At 33.2% G+C, this 13,868-nt stretch overlaps 1 pseudogene; it reads right to left on the minus strand.

Annotated features, from left to right (window-relative positions):
• Window positions 1–1,486: 1,486 nt before the first annotated feature.
• Window positions 1,487–11,291, minus strand: LOC107923691 (U11/U12 small nuclear ribonucleoprotein 31 kDa protein-like; annotated as a pseudogene).
• Between the last annotated feature and the right edge of the window lie 2,577 nt (window positions 11,292–13,868).

A 13,868-nucleotide genomic window follows, 5' to 3' on the forward strand; every position in this document is an offset into this window, starting at 1 on the left:
AGATAAAGCAGTTAACTTAAACAAGTCGTCACTATGCATGAATTCAGCTAATCCTGGACCATGCATCCAACAAAAACTCAAACTTGAGAAAAAAGAAAAAAAAGTTAATGAATGACACATATAACATCAAATTAATAATAAAATATGCAATTAACAAGTCAATATTAACGCCACATATAACATCAAATTGCACAACTTAATATACTCAATACATTAGCAGAAATAACATCACATTGAACAATGAATTTAACACATTCGAATAGATCAATTTTAAGCTCACTAATGGTTAATTTAGCATGTGAACAGCATATAAATGTTTGCATTTACAGCATGGTTTAATCAACTTCAAGCAGGAAACTAAATGCTGTAAATTTCCAGCATTCAAATCATATATGGACAACATTCAACAATTCTAAAACAAGTTATTGATGTTCCATTTCAGGGCTTAAAAAACTCATCAAAAATTAAAAAAAAAAGGGTTTTCCCTTTACCTGATGCATGAGAAAGGTCTTCAAGAAGAATAGGCAAATATCATTATTTGTACAGAAAAATCCTACAATTTCAATAGATAAAATTCCAGATAAAGCTGAACTTTATAGCACTTTGCTACAATTTCAATCCATTGCTCTTGTTAAGGCTCAATTCAAGTCATATGCATAGAAGGACGTACTTGCTACAGTTTCCAAAGATGAAGAAGCCATATGTTTCTCTCTATCAGTGGTACTCCTCTCAACAAAATTTGATGCCTCATTTACCTTGCATTCTGATTCTTGATCAACCTTTGCCCTCTTAGTGCAGTTATCCCCACTCTGATGTGAAAATAAAAATCAATCATAATACCAAAAATAAAGAAAACAAGCTTATTCAGAGTAATAGAGAACTTTCATATTGCTATCTTTGTATACTAGTCTCATTGTAGATCTCATATGTTATCTTTTCATCAGAACGGAATTTTATATATACAGAAGGTAGTGACTTTGAATGATGAAGTAACAGTTTAAATTGCATAAATATTACATAAAGAGACACAGGCAAGTAGCTCAAATGTTTATAATATGCAAATTAACATTCAGTTCTCCTCCTCCTTTAAACAACTTTTGTCACTTGTATGAGATCTTGTGGCTCATTTGGTTATCTAAAGGGCAACTCGGATTAAGCTCAAGAGTTTAGGGAGATAGACTGACTTAAAAAACCCGTCTGAAACTTAATGGTCAAATCTCAAATTAAGTGGAATCCATCTTTTCTGTTGTAGTTTGCTTTACTACTCTGCAGTAGGTGTAAGGGCAATCGAAAGAAACGATGTAGTGGCTCAAATGTAATTTTCTAAGTTCCTTTCCATTCTAGACTTCAGTCCATGATCACATATTGAAGTTAACATCACAAGGACCCAACCATTTAGGTAAGTAACATGTCTGCAGCATTTTACCTGTATAATAAAGCAGGTTTTAATAAAGAAAAAGAGCATTTAAGCGAAAAAGTGTACTAACTTATCCCCTTGACTATTTTAAATATCATGTGAAGACCATCCATATTTTCCAAGTCTTCACAAATTCTGAATAGCTCCATCAGCTTCTGGAAGAAATCTTGCTGCATTGAGATCAAACTCAATTTAGCACGTCTGAACATTTAGAATTAACATAATAGAAAGTCAAGACAGATACTAAACCATAAGTTTGAAACAGAAACAAAGAAAACCAGGAAACCAAATAATAGAAAGCATAGGGAAAAAATTAAAAATAACCAAGAAATAAAGCTCATAGTTACATGTAGAAGAAATATGCAACATGTTTGATATTTCTCCCATATGACATGGAAGATCACTGAGAACACAAAAGCTCAGAGAGTTGAGAAGCCAGAGGAAACCAAATTATTACCTTGATAGCACAGCCACAACTGATAACTTAATGTGGCTGAATACCAACATTATCAATGGTTAAGTGACTGGCAATTAACCACCGAATACTAAACTGCACAAGATCTACATACAGAAGATATTAAAGAAGATATTAACACGCATAAGCAAGGTTTTCAAAGAAGCATACATCATTCAATATTAGTTCTGTCAGCCGCAACTGATCAGCAATGCCACTTTCAGTCACAGTCTGCAGGGAAAATTGATGAACAAAATGAAAAAAATATTTAGACAGGTATACCTGAGTAGACTAATTTGAAGAAGCTTTCCAAAAAATATAAGCAGATCATACAAAAAATATAGAAACTACTAAAAGAAAACAAAAATAGACAACCTACTCCAGATTACAAGTAATTATAACATAAGCTGAAATAATTATAATCAAGACTAGCATAAAATAAATAACAACTTCAAATAATAAATAAGGAAGAAAATCATTGAGTGAAAACTTCCAATATGTTTGAAAAGGAAAGAACTCCAGGAATCACACCAAGCAACAAAAATAAACTTAAACAGAATGTAATCCAGAAAACGACTTGTTCATTAGATATTTAAAACAGCTTTCTAACTGGAACTACTTGGACCTTGCGCTGATCTGCAGGCAACTGGATATTTAAAACTAATGTTTTTCCCAACAAATTTGCAGATTAAAATAGATAAAACACATCGACTTAAAGTCTTAACACAACAATGTAACTACAAGTGTATCATGAACTAAGTTGCAGCCTAATGGCTTCTAGTCTTTTACGTGAACTTAAACATGACACAGATACAACTATGTGAGGCTGATCCGAAAATAAAAGATCAAAGCAATAGCAAGTAATAGCAACAAGCAGAAACCTAAGAACATCCAAATACTTGTACAAATCAGCAGGCAACCAGACCATAAGCTGTGATACATTGTCTATTTCAACACCATAAACATGAATGTTGCGACGCAAATTTAAAGCTAATGTTTCTCTAAGTGAACTTGCAGATTAAATGGATACAAAAAAAAGTCTTAAGTTAAGCCATATCTCAAATATTTAGTCAACATGAAAATGTACCCAGACATAAGCAACAATAATAAAATTTGCATAATAAAATATTTGAATTTAATAAGTTATACATTTTTAATAGATTATTTGCATAAAAAGTAAACAAATTCAAAGAAAGACAATGAAGAAATTAAGGGTCAAACATTAGCTCCAATAATTGTTCAAAATTTAAGACAGCTACATTCAATCCCAAATCTTACTTTTAAACTATATAACTAATCACAACCATGCCTTCAAACAATGCATAATTTGCTACCATTATCGTGATCGAATTCAATTCCAAATCGTACCAATCACTATTCGCATCCATACCTTTAAATAATGCAAAATTCGCTACCATTATCATGATCGAATTCAATCCGAAATCGTACTTTTAAACAATATAACTAATCACAATCACACTTTTAAACACTAAACAATTTAATACCATTGTCACAATCAAATTTGAGTCTAAATCACATTTTTAAACAATATAACTAATCACAATCATAATTTTAAACAATGAACACATTGCCACCATTATCACAATCAAATTCAAGCCCTAATCACAATCATACTTCTAAACAATACAGCTAATCACAACTATACTTTCATTCGCCACCATCATTATCACAATCAAATTCGAGCTCGAATCTTAATATAATCAAATAATCTAACATCAGATTTTACCCTAACAAAGCAACATCTCCCTCCCCAAATCACCATTCCTAATCACTCATCCGAAAAAAATTAAGCAAATATCCCACAATAAAGATACAAATAATACACAAGTGCAAGAACTGTTACAATCTATTGAAGCTTAAAAGTCATAACAAAAGTATAATGTACCTCAAATTTCAAATGATTCCAGGTTAAATTTGGGTGTGAAAAAGCAACCCCCTTTCTCTATTTCCACCATTGAATCATTCTTCCTCATCACTATCGTCACTAAAATAACTGGCTTTTCTTGTCATCTTCTTCTTCTTTTCCTCCGACATCTATGATTTCCTCAACCTCTCCTCCGCCGCCCCATCCACCACTGACGCCGAATTCTCCTCTTCAAACCCCTCTCCACCCTCTGATTCTTCCTCTCCCCAATCCCCATCATCCTCCCTCTTCTCTCTACCGCCGCCACCTCTCCGCCCTTTCTTTGGCACCGGTCTCTCCCTTGGCCCCAACTGATTCTTTGGACACTCATAAGATAAATGCCCACCAACCCCACATTCATAACATCTAGACTTATCCTTATAAACCCTTTTCTTGATAAACTCTGGGGCTCGTCCATTATCGACGGCGATGGAAGCGCTGAGGGTTCTGCCGTTGAGTATTTTCCCGTGCATAACACTCGCCGCGAATAGCGCGTCCTCTAATTCACAATCTTCCTTACCTGGGCTCACTCGGCAGGTGAGAACTGAGATGAAAAGAGAAGAAAAATAAACTGATTTGCAGAGACGCGAGAGGGAGAGAAGGGGGATGATGGTAGGAGGAAGATGATGATAGACGAACAATAAAAGACTCTTCAACTAAATGAACAAAAATAATTAGGCTGTAATAACGATAATTGGGAGCCCTTTTCCAGACCTAGAAGCAACAATAGAAACCAAACTATCAAGCCCTTTTACCGATTGGATGTGGCAGTAGAGACCGACGGCGACGGCTACGCAACAGAGGGGTTAGTCGAGCGCGATGCACTAGGTGGTCCGGTCGGCGTCTTCGATGGCAAATGGGCTGTGAACTTGGGGATGAAAATTTAGGGATTAAAGGAGAAGTGGGGGAAGTTTTGGTAAAAAAAAAGACAGTTGTGGCGTTTATATCGAAACGCCGCTAATTTCATTCCTTGAAACGTGAACGTTTAAATTTAATTAATTTTTTTACGGCATTTTTTTAGTCTATTACGGCGTTTATATGCTAGCGCCGCTAAATCATTAAAGCATAAAAATAAGACCTTATTTAATTTGTTATAATTTGGTCTTATCCAAAATAGATAATTACCCATTCATATCAATCTGTTACTTTTTTTATTTTTCAATAAATAATTTGTTATAATTTTAAAATATTAAAATTAAAATTATTTCTTTTATAATTATATAATAGATTATTTAATATATAAATTAAAAAATACTAATTAATCTAAACCTTAAACCCTTAATTATAGTCTTCAAACCCTAAATATAAAATATAAACCATCAACCTTAAAAGAATAAAAAAACACTCTATAAAACAAGTTGGAACAAAAACAACACTTATTTAGAAACAAACAAAAAAAAGAGTTGCAACTTTTTAATAAGAAGATTGATTTACAAATAAAGGAAAATTCACTGTTTTATAAAAAGAAAATGAGTTACAAATAGAAAACGTGGAGACACAAATGAGTGCAGAGGATTTTCGTTCGCATAAACAAATATATATTTTAATTAATAAGTATAGATAAATATTAAAATAGTATAAACAAAAAGCTATTAATAAAATTTAAAGGTAAACTTATCATTTAAAACGTTTTCCACAAAATATCCCTTCAATCCATTAAACAATATAACACCTTATAATATATAAAAAATATTTTTAGATTAAATCTTAAACCATTTAATATATATATATATAAAGCTTGTCTATTATCTCTTAAATAATTTAAACTATAATCATAAATTTAATATATTCAAATTAATATTATCTTTTTTACAATTATATAAGAAATCGTTTAATATATAAATTAAAAAAATACTAATTAATCTAAACCCTAAACCTCATAACCCCTATCCTATAAACATTAAACCCTAAACCCTTAACCCCTAACCCCTAACCCTTACACCTTAAACTCCAACCCTAACCCCTAAACCTTAAATCATAATCCCTAAACCTATAATTCATCATAAACCTTCAAATACTAGTTAACTCTTAACTCTTAACTCTTAAACCCTAAACCATATATCTTAAACTATAGTTAACTCATAAACCTTAAACCCTAAACCATATATCTTAAACCATAAACCATAAACTATAATGATAATTAATTCAATATTTTAAATTCAATACTATCTCTTTTACGATTATATAAGAAAATATTTAATATATTGTATAACCATAAATTTTAATAATTATTATTTTAGGGGTTATAGATTAGTGTTTATGATTTTTTAGGGTTTAAGGGTTATATGATTTTTAGCGGCGTTTTACCAAAAGCGCCGCTAATGCTCTGGTCTTTAGCGGCGTTTTACCAAAAGCGCCGCTAACGCTCTGTTCTTTAGCGGCGTTTTACCAGAAGCGCCGCTAACGCTCTGGTCTTTAGCGGCATTTTACCAGAAGCGCCGCTAACGCTCTGGTCTTTAGCGGCATTTTACTAAAAGCGCCGCTAATGCTCTGTTTTTAGCGGCGTTTTTTAGGAAAACACCGTTATTGCTCTGTTTTTAGCGGCGTTTTTGGTAAAACGCCGCTATTGTTCTGTGTTTTACAATTTTTACGGCGTTTTTTGATAAAACGCCGCTAAAAATGCCGCTAAAGCCCTATTTTCCTGTAGTGTAATCCCAACAATACTCTATGAGTTTATATTATAGGGGATTTAGCCTAGACTGATAATCCCACTGTAAGGATGAGGTTTGCGGGAGTGTGCTCTCTGATATGAAATGTGTAAGACCATGGTTAAAAGATACCATGGCAACCTGGTATGAAATGTATAAGACCATGGTTGAAAGATACCATGGCAACCTGATATGAAATGTGTAAGACCATGGTTGAAAGATACCATGGCAACGTGATATGAAATGAATAAGACCATGGTTGAAAGATAACATGGCAACATGACGGGAAATGAATAAGACCATGGTTGAAAGATACCATGGCAACGTGACATGAAATGAATAAGACCATGGTTGAAAGGTACCATGGCAACATGACAGAAAATGAGTAAGACCATAGTTGAAAGACAATATGGCATCATGTCAAAGATAAATAAGACCGTGGATGGGAGACGCGATGACATCTATTGAACAATTGATATTCAGGTAATATATATCAGATGACGAACGGTTATATGAAATGGTTGTGTGAAATGTTTACAAGAACTGGTCATATGAAAATATATGTACAAAATAGTTGTATGAAATAATTATGAAGATAGATAAACGAAATAAGAATAAGTACATGGAATATAATTTATGTTAAGTTTGATATAAACTTTACCGGAATAAATATACATAAATATATGGAAATGATGGAGCATGAAATATTGATATAATGAAATGATTGATATATACTTATGAAGAAACGGTAAGAGAATGATATGTTTCATGACATGTACATATATGATTATCTTTGATATGTTGATACAAGGAAATTATGTAAGTAAAGACAATTATTAAACTCAAGTGTGACATGTCGAGCAAATAAGTATATCAATATTGAATTTATATGAAATATGTGCAAGTATACTAACAATGATGTTGTTTGACGCTAAGACAAGGGTCAAGCTATTGATTGAATGGTAACATATTTAATTATAAGAAGCATTGAAATGGTAAATACTTAGATGAAAATAAAATTTAAGATTTTGCGAAATTTTTTTATGATCCCAATTTAATTCCGGTTGGTTTTTAATGTATGTTTGGGACTTCGAGGACCCAATAGAGAGACGTTATGATTATCTTCAAAATATGAATAATAAATGACTCAGAATTATCTGAAAATGTTCAGTAAACTCCGGTAATGCCTCGTACCTATTCCGGCAATGGATACGGTGTAACAACCAAATTTTTCAGTGGTGTCGGAAACAGTGATTCGAGATCACTAAATCCGATGAGTAAGTTTAGAAATTTTAACAAATAATAATTATAGGCCAAGCGCGAACTTAAAAGAATTATTTTTAATTAGTGAATTTTGCGATTTTAAAAAAATTAATCAGGTAATTTGGGTTGAAAACAAGGTATCGAGACCCCAAATTCATAAACCGAGCCATAAAAATTTTTATAAATATTTATGGAGTGTTATTAAGTTATTATTAAAGTTTCGTTAGAAAATTTTAACGTTTGGTTAGTCAATTAATTAAAAAAGACTAAATTGAAAATAGTGTGAAATTTATTAAATTGTGATTAAATAGTTTAAGTGATTAAAAAGGAGGGATTTAAAAGGGAATTGGAACCAAATTGTATGGGCTGGACGGTTGGGCAAGAAAATCAGCAAAAAAGACAAGGAGAAACAAGGACAAAATGGGAAATTTTGCAAATTAAACATATAAAACAAGACAAAATTGAAAAATCTAGAGATATCATCATATTTCTTCAGAAAAAACGCCATGGGAGGTCTGAAAGCTGCTGGTTTTTCATACTTTGACATATGTGAGTTCAATTCTTGCCCTGTTCTTTGAGATTTTTATTTTTTGTGACTTTTACAATTAGGTCCAAGTGTTTAATTCATTAGTTTTTGACTTTATGGAAGAAATTAAAAGCTATCATTGATAAGTGTTGCCTGTTTATGATGAAATAAAATGAATTTTAAGTTTTGATTTTGTTGTTTATGATTTTATCAAGTAAATTCAATAGAAATTGATTTTAGGACCTAATTGTAAAAAAGTTGTGAATTAAGGTTTAGTGTTAAAGTTATGATTTTAAAAGGTTGTGTAATAGTTTAGAATGATGGAATAAAATGTTAATTGAGAAAAATTAGCTTAATAGATGGGCTAATTGAGCAATGACTGAATTGTATGACCTGTGAAATTTAGAGGAAAAATGGTAATAAACATCTTGAACTAAAACAGCTTTGGACAGCAGCAGTAGGTTAACTTTGAAAAATCACCATAAATTGTAAAAATCAAATTAGAGGATGAATAATATATGAAATTAAAGCTTATTGAGTCTAGTTTCTCATAGAAGAAACAGTGTGAGCAATTGAATTGTAAATTATGAGATATAATGAATTTTGTGAGACAACATCAGAATGAATTCGAGTTCCCCTGTTTTGACTTTGGAAAATCACCAAAAATTTAATAAAATTAATTAGAGGCTAAAATTTATATTCTTAGAATCCTTAATGAGTCTGTTTTCAATAGAAATCAACGATAACATTATCCAAGTTCTGTACTATGATATAATTAATTTTTAGTGAAGAGAGGTCAGAACTGTCAGATAGTGAAACAGGGGAAACTTAAATGAATAAAATATACTAATTGGCTAAACCAAAATTTTTGAAACTTTTATGATGGAATAATATGTGAGTCTAGTTTCAGGAAAAATTTACGGATCTTAATTTGGAGTTCAGTATCTCAAACTATAAATAATTGAGTGACTATGACTCGTGTGAATAGCTTGATGTGAGCATTAATGAGTAAATTGTGAAATCGTACTTACAAGAATCTTATATACATTAAGGATGTGGAATGGAGAGGAGGAGGAGGGAAATAAATGATATATGTTTATAAGAAAACAGTATGAGAACGATACATATCATGACATGTATATATATGACTAGTTTCAATATGATGCTTGTTGGGTATGAAGTTGGATTGAAATGTCTAAGGCAAGTATTTTATTCTGCGCATCTGAAATGTGGTATTTTATAAAGATATGATCTAGCTTTAAATACGAATGCTTGTTGATTAATCTGTAAATGTTCTGTATGTACTGGTAACTTGTAACACTCTGTAACCCTGTTTCGACGACGGATACGGGTTAGGGGTGTTACATACGGGTAGGAGGTGTTACACTTGAGATGGATCAATAGGCTTTCCTTGAGTAATTCCTTGCTTCCTACTTGCATCCCCCTTCTAAGTGCCTCCTTAGAATGCCTAAGAGCCCTCAAAATTGGCCTTTTCCGAATAGGACTAAACTTGGGCTCGGCAGGGACACGCCCATGTACGATTACTCCAGCCCGTGGTCAAGGCTGTTAAATAGGCACGGCATGTGGTCTACCCGTGTAAGTCGTGCTTCGATCCTGCCAAATTGACACGGCCGTGTGACACACCCGTGTGAGGAAGTCCAGGCCGTGTTGTTTTCTCATGTAGGTCCATTTTATTTGTTTTCAGCCCGTTTCTCGTTCTTTTTACTCTACTATGCTCACCTAAGTATAAAACATGAAATTAAAGGATTAGGAGCATCGAATTCACTAAATCTAAGGAGAAATCATCCGTAAATGCACTAAGCATGGGATAAAAAATATGTATAAATTACGATTTATCACATTTACTCTGATTATTACCGGCTAATCTACATACGTCACACAGCTTCCCGTTAGATTTCTCCCTAATGTTCATTTCGTTATGGATTTTGGATAATTGCGAACGACTTTTCGGGTTCATACACAACCCTTTGTTTGGGACAAGCTCGAAATTCGTTGGATGCACCTCTCATGTATATAGGTCAGGAAGCACGGGGAACTAGTTCTCCCATACACACAACGTGTGCTCGAGGGTGTACACTTCATCTATAAATTGTTCAACATTGAGCAAGACTTTAGCACAAGCTGCTACGACATGTGCACATGGGTAATGAAGTGTCTAGAACCTACTGCAATCATTCCGTCTATTTCACATATCAACTCCGTAGGACTTAGGTGGTATACCGGGTTGATGACTGATGGTCTTTGTAACTCGAAACATTTCATTACATCGTGAATATACTTTTACATTCATCGACCTTGCTATCCGCCGGTTTGCAACCAATTTATTCCTGACATATTCGACAAACACGTGTCTCATCTCCATCTGGTTGACTTGGTGTTGCCCTATTCTTGATATCAAGGTAGTCAACCTGTAGAATGTAACCAAAAAGATAGATAAAATCGAAAGATATCGTGTTTTCAAGAACACAAAGTTAACCCCTTTCGCCAAATTAGTGGTCATATGACTATAGCGAAAGCCCTCATCGAAACTTTGAGCCTATTTCCACGACTCCATGGTACCCAACCACTGTTAGAAGGATGTGTTCGTGTGACCCTCCATGTCATTCTCAAGTCGAGTTATCCTTTACCGGAAAATGTGTGGCTCTAGCTCGTGCACTATGTATGTATTAAGAAAATATAAGTTACAGTCTTGCCTTAAAACATTAGGTTATATATTGAAAGGATAAGGTTATTCTTTATCCATTCCTATATTGAGCAACCGCAAAAAGTAGAATATGTGTATATTTACTGTATAGCCATGTCCCATCTACTTGCACAAATCACTTGCAGTGGGAAAATGCACGCACTCATGGATCAAACGTATAGAACATTCATTGAAAAATTCTTTTTCTTAGTTGTAATTAGTTATTCGGGCCGTAATAAAGTTGTATCTGCAATTCCACAACAGTCCCCGGCACATACTCCCGCATAGCAACTATCCATCTCTGTAACTCATTATATGACACATCGAAATCTCCATACAATTGTTCCATTACCATCTGTTTAGCTATCATACCTTCCAGTGTGATACTCAATACTAAAATTGTGCATGCATTTCGACAATTAGTACCAAAACTTTAATAGTTGGCATGTCTTTCACCATTGGCATGAAACACGTACAGATAACTTTGGAATTAATTTTTTAATGATCTTCTATCATACGTGTTGAAGTGCATGTGTGAGGCCTAACAAATTTCCGTATCTCTCACATCTGCGACTTCTGGATAAATGCAGCTCGTATCCGCTAATTGCAGCCTTCTTTCGACCTCTAACACTCCTCAATATATAATGTCGGTTTAGACACAATGACTTTGTAATCCAATGATATATTCATGCTATACCGTTTAGTGACAAATACTCACTTTTTCCTTACTTTCGAATCTCTGGCCCACGAACAACTCCTCAAGATCAAAATTTACGATCAGTCTGTGAGCAGGTAGTATTTCAGGGTACTCTAAAAACTCGACCGTGTATGCCGCATTGGGGTTTATCCGCTATATATGTGCCCCAGGATTATTGTATATCACAATACGACGAATCTGGTTCCCGACTGAAGACACATTAACGTTTCCATCGTAATTTACGCCTTCGTCGCCAATTTCATCCGGGACCTCGTCCACGTCGGGATCACTACTATGGTATACATCATTACCAACCACATTAGTCTCGGGTGCAGTATTAAAATTAATGTGCGTATAGTTGATTGCCTAACAATGTATGATATCGGAACCACCATACACGGTTCTTGAAATCCATGTTCTTCACTTAATGATGTCGGATCTTCAGTTGGCTCCGCACGAGCTAATTTAGCAAATAACTAAATCGGTGCATTTTGATTGCTCTGAGTTTCACAATAAATAACGAATATTGTTTCCACGTCTTCATCGTCTACAAGTTCCATTTCGGTGAATTTTATGGGATCCGTCGAAACTGGAAACTTATAGAAAAGTTTTGAGATCCTTCTCCTAGAACGTCTATCAATTTTTGCACTAATCCTTTCCTTCATATCATCAAACGAGATATTTCTATTAAATCTCATTGCTACTTGTTTGCAACATTCAAATATACATCCCACAGTTGTTGTTAAAATTTCTCCATCTAAATAAACAAATACGAAAAACTGATTCTCTATCTTCAATACTAGATCTGTTAAAAAAATCAAAATTCTCAAAACAATTTTAAATAACAAAAAACTTACATAAAATTTGTAACACCCCACGCCCGAAACCATCACCGGAGTCAAGCTTGAAGTGTTACTAAACTTATCTTACCTTTTAAACAACTCTAAACCACTTATTTTAATTTTCGGAATAAACTATTTTTCTGCGTCATTGTTGTTTAAAAATTCATTTCTCGAGTTTCAAAACTCGAAATTAAGATCCATAAATTTTTACTGAAACTAGACTCATATATCTATCTACTAATTTTTTTCTAGAATTTTTGACTTAGCCAATTAGTACAGTTTATTAGTTAAAGTTACTCCTATTTCAGAATTTGACTGCACTGGCCTCTACTTACTACGAACCACTTTTCTCTCTGTAAAAAATTCATATGACTTTACCGTTTATTTCTATTAAAACTAGATTCAATAAGGATTCTATCCATATAAAGTACACCACCTAATTATTTTTTTAAAATTTATGGTGAATTTCTAAAGTTGGAACAGGGGATCCAGAAATCGCTCTGGCCCTATTTCACTAAAACTTAGATATCTTATAAAATACAAAACCTTTACCTGTTTTTCTTATTCCATAAGAAAATAGACATAATAAGCTTTAATTTCATATATTATTCATCTTCAAACTATGTTTCTACAATTTTTTTACTTGAATCTGTTTTTAGGTTACTTTCACATTTTTCATAATTTTCATGTGATAATCACCATTCAATCATACATATTAATAAACATGTATATCATCGGCCATTTTATTAGCTAATCACTAGCAAGTATTTACACATCATTCATTGTTCATATTATACCAAAAGTAGCTAAGTTTCTATACATGCCATACCCAAAAAAAACGTCTAATTATACCGAGTTATTTCTTTGATAGTGTGATCGGCCTCCAACGTTTCCTTCGATCCCCGAGTGGCTAGATAAGTACTATAAGAAGAAGAAAATAAAGAGATTAAGCACTAGGCTTAGTAAGCTTACAAGCAAATAAATCACAACATTCAACATAATGGATAATTATGCATAATATCATCTAACATCATAAATTTCTTTACTTCTCTATTTATATCTTCTTCTTTATTCCCTTACCTTCTTTCTTACCTGACCTTTCTTTTTTCATAAATATAATCTACTTTTCTTTTGCTGTTAATTCACTGTAATTTAACTCGTACCCTGACCCGTTGAACCACTCAGAATACTAAGGATACTAGGGTCGTTCCTGTCTTTCAATATCCTGCCAATGCCATGTCTTTGAAATGGACTTACATGAATTATTCCTATCTCCAATGCCATATATAATATGGACTTACATGGCTCAATCCTGTCTCCAATGCCATATATAATATGGACTTACATGGCTCAATTCTGTCTCCAAAGCCATATTTCTAATATGGACTTACAT

Source organism: Gossypium hirsutum, chromosome A11 (assembly GCF_007990345.1).
Source record: "Gossypium hirsutum isolate 1008001.06 chromosome A11, Gossypium_hirsutum_v2.1, whole genome shotgun sequence".
Taxonomy (NCBI): Eukaryota; Viridiplantae; Streptophyta; class Magnoliopsida; order Malvales; family Malvaceae; genus Gossypium; species Gossypium hirsutum.